Here is a 13,159-nt window from a genome sequence, read left to right as displayed (position 1 = left end):
ATATTATGTTAGTCACCATACAGTACATCCCCGGTTTCTGATGTAAAGTTCGATGATTCATTAGTTGCTTATAACACCCAGTGCACCATGCAATACGTGCCCTCCTCACTACCCATCACCGGTCTATCCCATTCCCCCACCCCCCTCCCCTCTGAAGCCCTCAGTTTGTTTCTGAGTCCATAGTCTCTTATGCTTCATTCCCCCTTCTGATTACCCCCCCTTTCTTTATCCCTTTCTTCCCCTACCGATCTTCCTAGTTCTTATGTTCCATAGATGAGAGAAACCACATAATAGTTGTCTTTCTCTGCTTGACATATTTCACTTAGCATTATCTCCTCCAGTGCCGTCCATGTTGCAGCAAATGTTGAGAACTCGTTCTTTCTGATAGCTGAGTAATATTCCATTGTATATATGGACCACAACTTCTTAATCCGTTCATCTGTTGAAGGGCATTTCGGTTCTTCCCACGATTTGGCTATTGTGGACAATGCTGCTATGAACATTGGGGTGCATATGGCCCTTCTCTTCACTACTCTGTATCCTTGGGGTAAATACCCAGTAGTGCAATGGCTGGGTCATAGGGTAGCTCAATTTTTAACTTTTTAAGGGACCTCCACACTGTTTTCCAGAGTGGCTGCACCAACCTGCATTCCCACCAACAATGTAGGAGGGATCCCCTTTCTCCACATCCTCTCCAGCAATTGTTGTTTCTTGCCTTGTCAGTTTTTGCCATTCTAACTGGCATAAGGTGGTATCTTAGTGTGGTTTTGATTTGAATTTCCCTGATGGCTACTGATGTTGAACATTTTTTCATGTGTCTGTTAGCCATTTGTATGTCATCATTGGAAAAGTGTCTGTCTGTTCATATCTTCTGCCCATTTTTTGATTTGGCTATTTGTTTCTTGCGTATTGAGTTTGAGAAGTTCTTTGTGGATCTTGGATACCAGTCTTTTATCTGTAGCATCATTTGCAAATATATTCTCCCATTCCGTGGGCTGCCCCTTAGTTTTTTTGACTGTTTCCTTGGCTGTGCAGAAGCTTTTTATCTTGATGAAGTCCCACAAGTTCATTTTATCTTTTGTTTCTCTTGCCTTTGGAGATGTGTCATGACAAAGGTTGCTTTGGCCGATGTCGTAGAGGTTGTTGCCTATGTTCTCAATGTGATGTTCTAACTGAGTGATTTGAATGATTCACAAAGGATGTTTCAAAAAAGTTGCCATGGCCTCAGACTGAGCCGTCTGAATGTCATTCCCTAGTCAAATACAGAGGGGGATTTTGCAAGCCAGTGCTGATTTGTGGGTGGGTAGGGTTTGCAAAGTTCAGAAACAAGGAGACACAACCAAAGCATGATTTTTAATCAGATGGGGCCCCCAAAAGTGCCAGGAAGAGGTACTCCAAGTAACTGTTTGCCCATTTCAAACAGTTAGGTGCATATTTGCACCGAATATCAGGGCCGTGCCTCCTCCCCAGAGTAGAGCTGCATTCTGCCAAAGCCAGTCACAAGTGTCCAATATCCACTTCTTGGCTTATCTTGTTTTCAGATAAAAATATTATGGGTGGGCTTGCTTCCATTAAAGCCAGGAAAACAAAATTTCAATAAATTTTTTTAAGGATAAATAAATATTTAAACACACAGTAATGTGAGTTTTAATACATGGGCTTCTGGACATTTCAATAATTTTTCAACTATTTTAATGTTCGGGGGAAAAGAACCATTAAAAAATACATAAAGACATATGTATAGTGGGGTGCCCTGTATCTTACCTCAGGCTCCAATATAGATTGATGAGGTACTGTTGGATTCTGTCTTTATTTTAATTTAAATTTTGATATTTTGTTCATTATGGACATTTTCCCCATTAATTTTGTTTTTAAAAATACTTCATTAAAAGAATACTTATCTTGATTAATAATTTTTTGACACTCTCTTAAATATTGTGCCCAAGGTGAATGCTTCATCCCACTCCAGGGCCCCCTGGGAAGAACTGAGTTCTACTCATTGGGTTGGAAAAAATTCTGTGTTCTTTCTTATACATCATTGTAAAATGAGGACATATTGAGCTTTGGGGCAAAATGGAATGTCTTTTCAATCTTTGCCCTGTCACTTACTTGGTTGTGATTTTGTCAATATCATGGATTTAAAATATTATTTCACTGGTGTCTTAACCTCACTAACAGAGATTTATAAATTAAGATCTCTTCTTATCTTTATTAGCCACTATTGTTCCCTCTGTAAATTGCATGTTCCTTGCATATTTTCCTACTGGGTTTCTTATATTTTCTTGCTGATTCTGAAGAAATTTTTATGTATATTGCATATTACTACCATACTAGTTTTATTTGTTACTAATTTTTTTTCTCATCTTTGGCTTTAGTAACTAAGCAGAAATTTTTAATTTTGGTAGAGTCAGATTTTTCCTTGTATGGTATATGCTCTTAGAATTTTTCCTTACAGGATCCTTTCTCTCTGAGGACCAAAACAATATCATTTTTATCCTTCTATTAGCTTTATAGTTATGTGTCATAACTAAGACTTTAATCCAGATTGATTCTTTCCCTCTGTTGGGTAACTTACTTACCGTCTTTCAAATGTTCTCTCCCATGTGATGATCCAAAGAGTTTAATACCGTTTTAAAATTACTTCTTTCTTTCCCCACTGATTTGTGATGCAAATCACACATAGATTGGAAGAACTGAAATCGTTAAAATGTTCATGCATGCCCAAATCAATCCCTGTTAAATTTTCAGTGGCATCTTTCTCAGAAATAGAATGAACAATCTTAAAATTTGTAAGGATCCATAAAAGACTAAGAAAACCAAAGTGATCTTGAGAAAGAAGAACGAAGCTAGAGCCATCATGCTCCCTGATTTCAAACTGTATGACTAACGTAATATAATAAAAAATATTATTATAAAAAAATAAAAATAAATAAAAATAAAAAATAAAAAACTACTACAAAGCTATAATATTACAAAGTTTTAGTAATTAGGGGCGCCTGGGTGGCACAGCGGTTAAGCGTCTGCCTTCGGCTCAGGGCGTGATCCTGGCGTTATGGGATCGAGCCCCACATCAGGCTCCTCCACTGGGAGCCTTCTTTTCCTCTCCCACTCCCCCTGCTTGTGTTCCCTCTCTCGCTGGCTGTCTCTATCTCTGTCAAATAAATAAATAAAATCTTTTAAAAAAAGTTATAGTAATTAAATAAACTGCGTAGTAATTAAAACAGCATAAAAACACATAGATATTGACAACACAGATCAATGGAACAGAATAGAGACCTAGAAATAACCCCATGCATATATGGTCAATTACTTTATGACAAGAAGCCAAGAATATACAATGGGGGAAAGAACATCTCTTCAATAATCGATGTTGGGAAAACTGGACAGTCACATGCAAAAGACTGAAACTGGATCACTATCTGACATAGTACACAAAAATTAACTCAAAATGCATTAAAGACCTAAACCCATAAAATTCCTAGGAGAAAAAACATAGGCAGCAGACATTGGTCTTGGCAATAACATTTTGAATCTGACATGAACACAAAAGCAACAAAAGCAAAAATAAGCAAGTGGGACCACATGGAACTAAGAAGTTTCTGCACAGCAAAGGAAACCATCAACAAAATGAAAAGACAACCTACTGAGAGGGAGAAAATATTTGCAGATCATATATATATGTGATAAGGGGCTAATTTCCAAAATATATAAAGAACTCATACAATTTAAATGCAAAGAAAAAAATCCCACAAAAAATTCAATTAAAAATGGGCAGAAGATCTAAATAGACATTTTTCCAAAGAAAAAACACGGCTATGTTTGATGCAACATTATTTAGAATAGCCAAGATGTAAAAACAACCTGAGTGCCTATTGATGGCTGGGTGGATAAAGAAACTTTGGTATATATACACAGTGGAATATTGTTTAATCATTAAAGAAAATGAAATCTTGCCATTTGCAACAACATGGATGGACCTTGAGGGTATTATGCTAAGTGAACTAAGTCAGATAGAGAAAGACATGATCTCTCTTATATGTGGAGTCTATACATACATACATACATACATACATTCAAGCCACGCTCATAAATAGAGGGAACAGACTGGTGGTTACCGGAGGTGGAATGTGGGGGGGGTGGGAGAAATAGATGAAATGTTTTTGGAGTGTGCGTGCGTGCGTGTGTGTGTGTGTGTCTTTTTTTAGCTTAAATACATTGAGTAATAATAAAAAATATATGCTATATTTTAAAAAACATCTATTAACAGACTCCCTGAGAGTGCAAGTGGTAATATACAATGCTGTTTCAAAATACTTATCCTATTGATTTTCATTTCTTCCCTTACTTCCCTCTCCCACACTATGGCCAGGGCTGTGTTTCTAAAGCATTGTCCTGATCATACCATTTCTTCCTCAAAACCATCATTGACTTCATTTCTTTCAGCTAAGTCCTGACGCCTAGCTTTCCATTCCAGCCCTTTGATGCTCCCATCCTAAACTCATCTCGATCTCAGCCCTGTGCTCTGGTTTGCTGCCATCTGTATCCACCTGGTAGTCCCCTGGAGTCATGACTCTGCTTTTGGGTTCCTCCATCATTCCTTCTTCAGGAAGCCTCCCGAATGCTGGCATCCCTCCTTCTGGGTGCAAGAACATTGCCTTTATTTTCCTTGTGCACGACAAGCTCACCCAAGGAGCTTATTAAAACCTAGATTCTGATTCACGAGGTCTGGCCTGGGCTGGAGATTCTGCATGTTTCCCAGGCTCTTTGGTGATGCTGCCGTTGCTGGTCTGTGGACCCCACTTAGCAGGATATTAGTACAGCCCTCGCTACCACCTGCATACCTGGTTAATTGCGTGGCACTCCCACTCGCATCCCAGCGGACTCTCCTGGGGGATTAAGGGCTGTGTCTTGCTCATCCCTGCCATCCATGCCTCGCACCAGGGCCCAGCCAAGGAACTAAATAGAATTAAATTAGATTTGAGGCAAACTGGAGAATAGTTGGGACAATTTGGCTCTGATGTCTCCTTTCTGCTGCTGTCAGTGCCCTGCAGGCTCTGGAGAGGGGAGCCCAAGGTCCTCCGCTGGCTAAGGAGCGGCCCATGGCCATTGGTCTTCAAGAATCACAGCTTCTAGGACGCCTGGGTGGCTCAGTAGGTGAAGTGTCTGCCTTTGGCTCGGGTCATGATCCCAGGGTCCTGGGATTGAGCCTGGTATTGGGCTCTCTGCTCATCAGGGAGTCTGCTTCTCCTTCTCCCTGCTGCTTCGCCTTGCTCATGCTCTCTTTCTCTCTCAAATAAAGAAATAAAATCTTTAAAAAAAAAACCACATCTTTTTTGCAGTATTTCTGTGCACCCAATCAAACTCTCCTTTAGAGAAAAGTAATTGTTTAAGCAAATGACGTCTCCCGGCAGGTCCAGGCCATAGCAGCTAGGAGGGAGAGGGAGAATACACTTTGCATAATGTTTGTGGAATCACAAAAAAGCGTATTTTGTCCGCAAAAGTGTCTCCCTTTGAAGCATAGGGAATGAAATGGTAAAACTCTCTTTGGGAGGTGGGCTGGTGTGTTCTGCTGCTCTCCTTTGGAAGTCACTGGAGAGAAGGGCTGTTCAAAGTTAAATAAATAAAAAAAAAATAAAAATAGTATTCTTATTGGTCCCAGGAGACTATTCTTTCAAGGGACAGAAGTCACCCGGTGCCTCTCTTATGCTTCCTTAGGGGAAGAATTAGGCAAGTGAAGGGGTGACACAGAGCTTCAAAAGCAGAGAAGGTAAAGAGCAGGTGGGTAGAAATGGACCATGACCCCCTGAGAACTGAAAGCCCCAGAGATTTGACCAATAGAGCCGCGCAGGTATTGGTAGAGTGACCACATTGTGTTGGTTTCCTGGGACTTTCCTGGTTTCAGCCCTGAAACTGATTTGCCCGCACGCAGGCAAATCGTGAAGTTTGGTCACCCTACAAAAGAAGGGTCACCATAAGGGAAGTTTTGAGGCAGTTCATTTGGCTCTTTGTTGTCTAGATTTGGTCCATATATACAATGGAACATTACTCAGCCATCAGAAAGAACGACTACACAACATTTGCAGCAACATGGACGGGACTGGAGGAGATTATGCTAAGTGAAATACGTCAAGCAGAGAAAGACAATTATCATATGGCTTCACTCATTTATGGAACATAAAAAGTAGGAAGATCGGTAGGAGAAGAAAGGAAAGAAGGAAGGGGGGGCTAAACAAGGGGGAATGAACCATGAGAGACTATGGACTCTGGGAAACAAACTGAGGACTTCAGAGGGGAGGGGGGTGGGGGATTGGGATAGGCTGGTGACGGGTATTAAGAAGGGCACGTATTGCATGGTGCACTGGGTGTTATACTGAAGTAATGAATCATGGAACACTACATCAAAAACTAAGGATGTACTGTATGGTGACTAACATAACATAATAAAAAAATATTATAAAATAAAAAAAAATAGATTCTTCAATTCTCTTCTTCCGTCCTGGTGATCTTCACCTGCGTTCCAGTCTTCTCAAAAAGAGTTTACCTTCAGTGCCTTTCTCCTTAATCCATCCCAATGCTGGAAACGGTAGAGGGGTCTGCCTTCAGGGAACATTTTTATCTGCGAGCAAGCCCCTGGGGATTCTTTCAGGCTGGATGCATTTGTACATGCTTGTGTTCACATTTTTATTAATAACCACAATGTCATGCGTTTACATACAACTTGATTTTGCAGAAGGTTACCCTCTATGATCACATTTGCTGATAATAACGACCCCCGCCATAAGAAGATTCTGTTCGGAAAGATATTGGCAATTCTCAACTGTACTTGAAAAACACTAGGCTCCAACAAGTGCACAGGTGGCTTAAAGTGACCAATAGTCAGGAGGATAACTAGGGCCTCAAACTAAGGAATGTTCCAAACGCTGGGCGTGTTCTGTCCCTGCCTCATTTAAAATATTTTGTCTTGGGACACCTGGATGGCTCAGTTGGTTAAGTGTCTGCTCAGTCGTGATTCCAGGGTCCTGGGATGGAGCCCCACGTCCTGTCCCAGCTCCCTGCTCAGCAGGGGGTCTGCTTCTCCCTCTCCCTTTGCCCCTCCCCCAGACTCGTGATTGCTCTCCTGCTCTGGTCTCTCTCAAATAAATGAAAATAAATAAATAAACAAATAAATAAATAAATAAATAAATTGTTTTGTCTTTATCTGCATAATGGTGGTGTTTCCATTCTTCTGTTATCTGTATGTGAATGTCAGGATCTAAGTTAACTAAAAAAGTCCCTGTTTTATCTATGGTGGAGATATAATGACTGTGTTTCATTATTTTTTATTACCATCTTCCAAGACGTCCAAGCCCTCAAGCCAATTGGGAGAATTTCCTGTGTCTGATAACTTGAGATTTAGGCAAGAGACCGCTGTCTGCTCTTATAGCCAGAGGCAGGTGGAGAGAGGAACAAGGTCTGACCGAAGACCCACCATCTATGTCAGTGCTGAGCCTGGGAAAATGGAGTCAGATACAGGGGTTCACGCTGGCCTTCCAGTGGGGCTGGGAGAGCCATGTCTAAAGAGAAGGCCCGACTCCCTGTCCTTGTTACACCTGTGCAGGGAATGGCGATCATATAACAGAGACAAGAAGTTTGAGGCGTCTTCATCTGCGAGATGAAAGACCTGTACAGAGACAGCCTGGTCCTTATGGGGATTTTTTTCTGGACAATATTTGATAGCAGGTGAATTGTAGATAGATGTGCGCGTTTTGTTTGCTTGGTCAAACAGGTTTTAGCCTCCAGCCGGCTAACAAGTAATCCAGGAGAAAATGGAAATGATTCATCTCACTTTTTTCCCTACATACATTGTTATTGGCTTGCAGTTTTTTTTCATTTTCATAGCTGCTTTATTTAACTGTAAAAAGGATCTATAAACGAGGAATTGAAAATGGAGGATTTGACAGTTGGCCTTGGAATTCTTTTTATTATTTTAAATGAGAACTGTTACATGTATTAGCCAATAGAATATTTTTAAAGCATGCATTATTGAGGCCCCCAGCAGGACATAGTACATTCAAATTAGGATAACCTGAGTAATGTTCGATGAAAGATCTCTTTAGATTGTGTGAGTAGGATATAAAAAAGCCACAAAGGATAAAGCAGGACTCTGGGCTAGTAACACAGTGGGGGCATCATGACCACCCCTATCGTAAAGGGGTAAGGGGAGGAAAGTGTTACCGGAACCCATAAGCAGAGATTAGGTGGAGCTGGTGACCTGGGAGGGGCTACCTACCGCCTTGGGTCAAAGGGCATGGCTAGCATGAGTAACCTTGCTGGAAGGAAGCCAAAGGAATACACTGGCACAACTACTCTCCTTCTGTTCTCCGGGTATTGCTTCCCACTGCAAAACCCAACCTGAAATCAGTGGGTACAAGGCCAGTGAGATCTCTCTAGGTGGGTCTCCTGGGGCAGAGATGAGGCTGGAGAAGCATGGAGAGGGGATTAATATGGGCAGAGAGAAGCTACTCGCACACAGTTTCCATAATTATTCCAACCTTGGACTCTCATGATCCTGTGGAAAGGCTATACAGTTATTAACTCCATTTATAGACGAGGAGACTGAGGCCAGAGACCCATGTTAGTTAGGTCACCCACCAAGCCCACATCATTTCTCTACAAACCCATGCTCTTTCTTATGATTCAGAACAGCAGTGGGCTGGTTCATTATGCTGCCATGTCCAATGCAGCCTTGTCCCAAAGGGGACCAATACGGAAACTCAACTAACTCCCGATGTTTAAAAAAAATCTCTAAATCATCTTCCTATTTTCTTTGGTGCCAGGGTTTGAATCACCATCATTTCTGCTTCAAGTGAGTCTCAGTATCAATCTGACTTCTTGTGAGCATCCCCGAGGTTGTTCAGACCTTGGCATCGTATCTTACAACTCTTCTGGGGTTGGTTGAAAACACTGTGAGGTGTGGGGCTTGTTATATTTTATGGTTCAATACGCCCATTAAAAAAAAAATTCTCCTGTCCTCAGACCTTTCTGAGTTGCCCATGCTCCAAGTTCTGTAAATTGCAAGGAAACTATTCCATTACCTGTATTTCCCAAGGCAAAAGGTTTTTCCTGCCTGGACAGAACATTCCATAAATTACCCAGATTGGGATGCTTCCATGGGCACAAAGAAGTCTGCGAGTATTTATACAGAGGTGAGAAAGCATGCTTTTCCTTCTTCGTCAGGTACACGTGATTTGCATATCCCGTTATCGGCTTATTAACCAGAATGCCTTGTAACCATGGCGGACTGTGAAATATGCACACACGGTCAGTTAAACAACAAGCTCTCAGGGGTTCATCCTGCGATTACTTCCCCGGTAATGAAGAGGCAAATGGCGAGGACGTGACAATGGGATATTCAGCAATGGAATGCAATCAGAATTTGATCTAATGCAACATGACTTGCTCACAGCACAGGTAGAATATCAAATGGTCCGTGTGAAATCCAATCCTTGGTATAATCTTCCTATTAAACCCATTGTTCTGCTAGTTGTCTGGATACCATATAGAACAGTATGCAAATTAGGTTTAATTAACAGGTGCTTCCTTTTATCTTCATTCAGTTTAATTGCGACTTCTATTTTTTTAGCTTTATTTACTCTGCGAATGTGAATGTTCCGGTAAATTTAGCAATATGATGGGAAGGAAAACAAATAAAACTATTCACTGATATCTAAGTTACATCTTTAGTACCATCGAAGATAGATCTATGCAAGCTATTTCTTTGAAAGCAGGTATCATCATTAGAAAAAAAAAACACATCTAAACTGCAGGAGGATCTTTGGAGTTTGCCATGTGTTAATTTTATACTTAAGACACCCCTCCTGGAAATGTAATCTTTGGACATAATCTTAGTTATAAAAACAGATGTGCAAAGATATCTTTGCAAGGAGGAGAACTAACAGTTAATGGTTTTCCTGGGCCAGGTGTTCTTCTAGATTCTCAACATATAGTATCCGATTGGATTTTCACAGCAACCCTTGAGGTAGCAATTACGATGAGTCAGTTTCTGATTTTTCTGAGCCCTTCTCAGCCAGTCAGAATGCTCACAGGAATGCTTCGCAGTCCCTGAGAAAGGTTTTTTTTTAACAAGGGTCCTCTCTGTTTTGAGCTGCTGGTGCATAGGTGATCCCGAGGTTCTTGAAATTTCTGCTATTTGAAACATTACCATTATTTGAAATATTTATATCGAAGCATCAGGATCTCCAGCTCTGGGCTTTGGTTGGTCTGCCAGAGCAGTACACACTGCTTAGAAAACGTTGCTTTTGTTCCTTCCTGGCCCCTGGGTTATGATCACCAGGTCTATCCTCAACGAAGGTGGCCTGGGTCTCCCTCCAGTCTTGCTGCCCCTCCCATTCGCTGTGATGGGAAGATAGGAAGAGGATCTGCTCCAGACCTTCAGGCCATCTCATTCATTTCACAGTCCTGTCCCAAAAAGAACCCATCATAAATGTTGTGTTAATTCTGGGATCCGATCTCTCTATCTGGAGTTGTCCTGATTATCCATTTGGAAAATGGGTAAGCTGTCTCTTTTATTAAATGCAGATACCCTAAGCAAGCACAACACAGCTACAGGAATTTAGCCAATGTATTTATTGTTCTGGAGAAGACATCTAATGCCAATAAAAATTAAAACCAATTTCTGTCTCTGCTTAGAAAGAAACCATTGGAAAGGAGCTTTTTTTTAAGAGAAAGGCAAGGTTCTCAGCTCTCCTGACCATTGTAGTTTGGCTGCATTGCCTGGTCCTGGTTTAAATTTGAAGGTCAAATAGTTAACTTATGATAAATGATACTATATTGAGGTTTGAGCCAAGGCAGAGAGTGTGGGAAAGCTTATAAGAAAACCATTAAGGCTCCAATTTTGCTGACCTGTGGAGGACTCTGGACTGAAACAGTATAGATTCTTGCACTAAGTTTTTGTGAAGAGGCCAGAGAAGGTATTAGTAGCTGAGTTGAGGTCAGAGGAAAACAGAGCATCAGAACATGACAATAACCCCATTTAAGTGTGTGTTTACAAACCTGTCCTCTGAAATTTCAGATTCGCTTCTTTTCTTCTTACCTTCTCCGATTAGATAGAAGAACTATTATAAAGTGCACGCTGGGCATTTGGAAAGGCTTTCTAATATTGCTTTTTCTGAGTGATAATCTCTTTTATGTTTGGTGGAGCTTTGCAGCCATGCTGATTCTGATAGGGTCCAAAATAGGCTTCAAATTCATCCAGTTCTCAGTTTTAATACAACGACCATGGTTCTTTGTTATTATTTGTTTTGCTTTAAAAATCTGCAGGTTCGTGAATAAGCACTGTCTGTGATAGAGATAACCATGAGAAATTTAAGATAAGTTACATTGTAAACTTGAATAATTTCACTTGATCTCTTCTGACCTCATATTCTTGCCTTTATAATGAAGGTATAATACTGCCCCCTCCTTTTCTTAACTATTCGAATTAAGTCAATGCTTGCTATGTGCCAGGAATGACCAAAATGCTCTACGTTTATACATACATTGTCTCATTCAATTTCAAAATCACCCTAGGAGCCCATTATCATTATTATTTCTTGTTCTTTAGAGGAGAACACTAAGCGCTCAAAGAGCTCAGATTACCTACAAAGGTTAGATCATGAATTCAGTGTCCTTAAAAACTGTACTACACTGTGTCTGTAACTTCCAGCCTTAACATTCTTTCGCTGCACTTTTCAAAATAAAGATTCTCATTGGTTTAGCTATGCCAAAATATCAACTGGAATCAAATCATCCTTTATGGGTGGATATTTGATTTCTTCTACACGTTAACATGGTTGTACCTTGAAATATTTGCCTGTAGAGTAAGTCCATCTGTCGCAGACAGAGTGAGGGGAGGTGTCCCAAGCTGTCTGGCATTCTTCCTCAAGGAAGATGCTCAATGGTCACAGCGGGAGTCACTTTCTATCTTCATCACGCAGGCACAATTGAGCAGAGGTAGGACATCAAAAGAACATTAGCAGACGTGTACAACATATTTTGAATTTTATTTTATTTTTTATTTTTTTAAATCTTTTTTATTTTTAATTTTTTATTATGTTAGTCACCATACAGTACATCCTTAGTTTTTGATGTCTTGTTCCATGATTCATTGTTTGCTTATGACACCCAGTGCTCCATGCAATACGTGCCCTCCTTAATATCCATCACCAACATATTTTGAATTTAAAACATCAATGGGGGTTGCTGATTGTTATGCAGTACAACAACAGAAGCAACCTTTCTACTGTTGAGGAGATTACTGATTTGATTTTTTTTTTTTTAATGTTCAGTTAGCCAACATATTGGGTTTTGATGATTCATTAGTTGCATATAACACCCAATGTTCATCACAACACATGCCTTCCTTAATACCCATCACTGGGTTGACCCATCCCCCCACCCCCTCTCTTCTGTAACCCTCAGTTTGTTTCCTGGAGTCCAGAGTGTCTCATGGTTTGTTTCCCTGTCTGATTTCTTCCCATTCAGTTTTTCCTCCCTTCCCCTGTGGTCCTCCTTGCTATTCCTTATGTTCCACGTATGAGTGAAACCATATGATAATCGTCTTTCTCTGCTTGACTTATTTCACTTAGCATAATCCCCTCCAGTTCCATCCATGTCCATGCAAATGGTGGGTATTCATCCGCTTCTTTATCCAGTCATCTGTTGAAGGGCATCTCGGCTCCTTCCACAGTTTGGCTATTGTAGACATTGCTGCTATGAACATTGGGGTACATATGGCCCTTCTCTTCACTATGTTTGTAACTTTGGGGTAAATACCCAGTAGTGCAATTGCTGGATCATAGAGTAGCTTATTTTTAACTTCTTAAGGAACCTCCACACTGTTTTCCAGAGTGGCTATACCAGCTTGTATTCCCACCAACAGTGTAAGAGGAATCTCCTTTCTCCACATGCTCTCCAACATTTGTTGTTTCCTGTCTTGTTAATTTTTGTCATTCTAACTGGCGTAAGGTGGTATCTCACTGTGATTTTGATTTGTATTTCTCTGATGGCTACTGATGTTGAACATTTTTTCATGTGTCTGTTAGCTATTTGCATGTCTTCTGATTTGATGTTTATTTAGATTTTTATTCAAAAAATTTTCACATTTTTCATGCCTCTTCAC

This window comes from Ursus maritimus, unplaced genomic scaffold (genome assembly GCF_017311325.1).
Source record: "Ursus maritimus isolate PB19 unplaced genomic scaffold, ASM1731132v1 scaffold_27, whole genome shotgun sequence".
In the NCBI taxonomy this organism is placed as follows: domain Eukaryota; kingdom Metazoa; phylum Chordata; class Mammalia; order Carnivora; family Ursidae; genus Ursus; species Ursus maritimus.
This window is presented reverse-complemented; position numbering follows the sequence as displayed.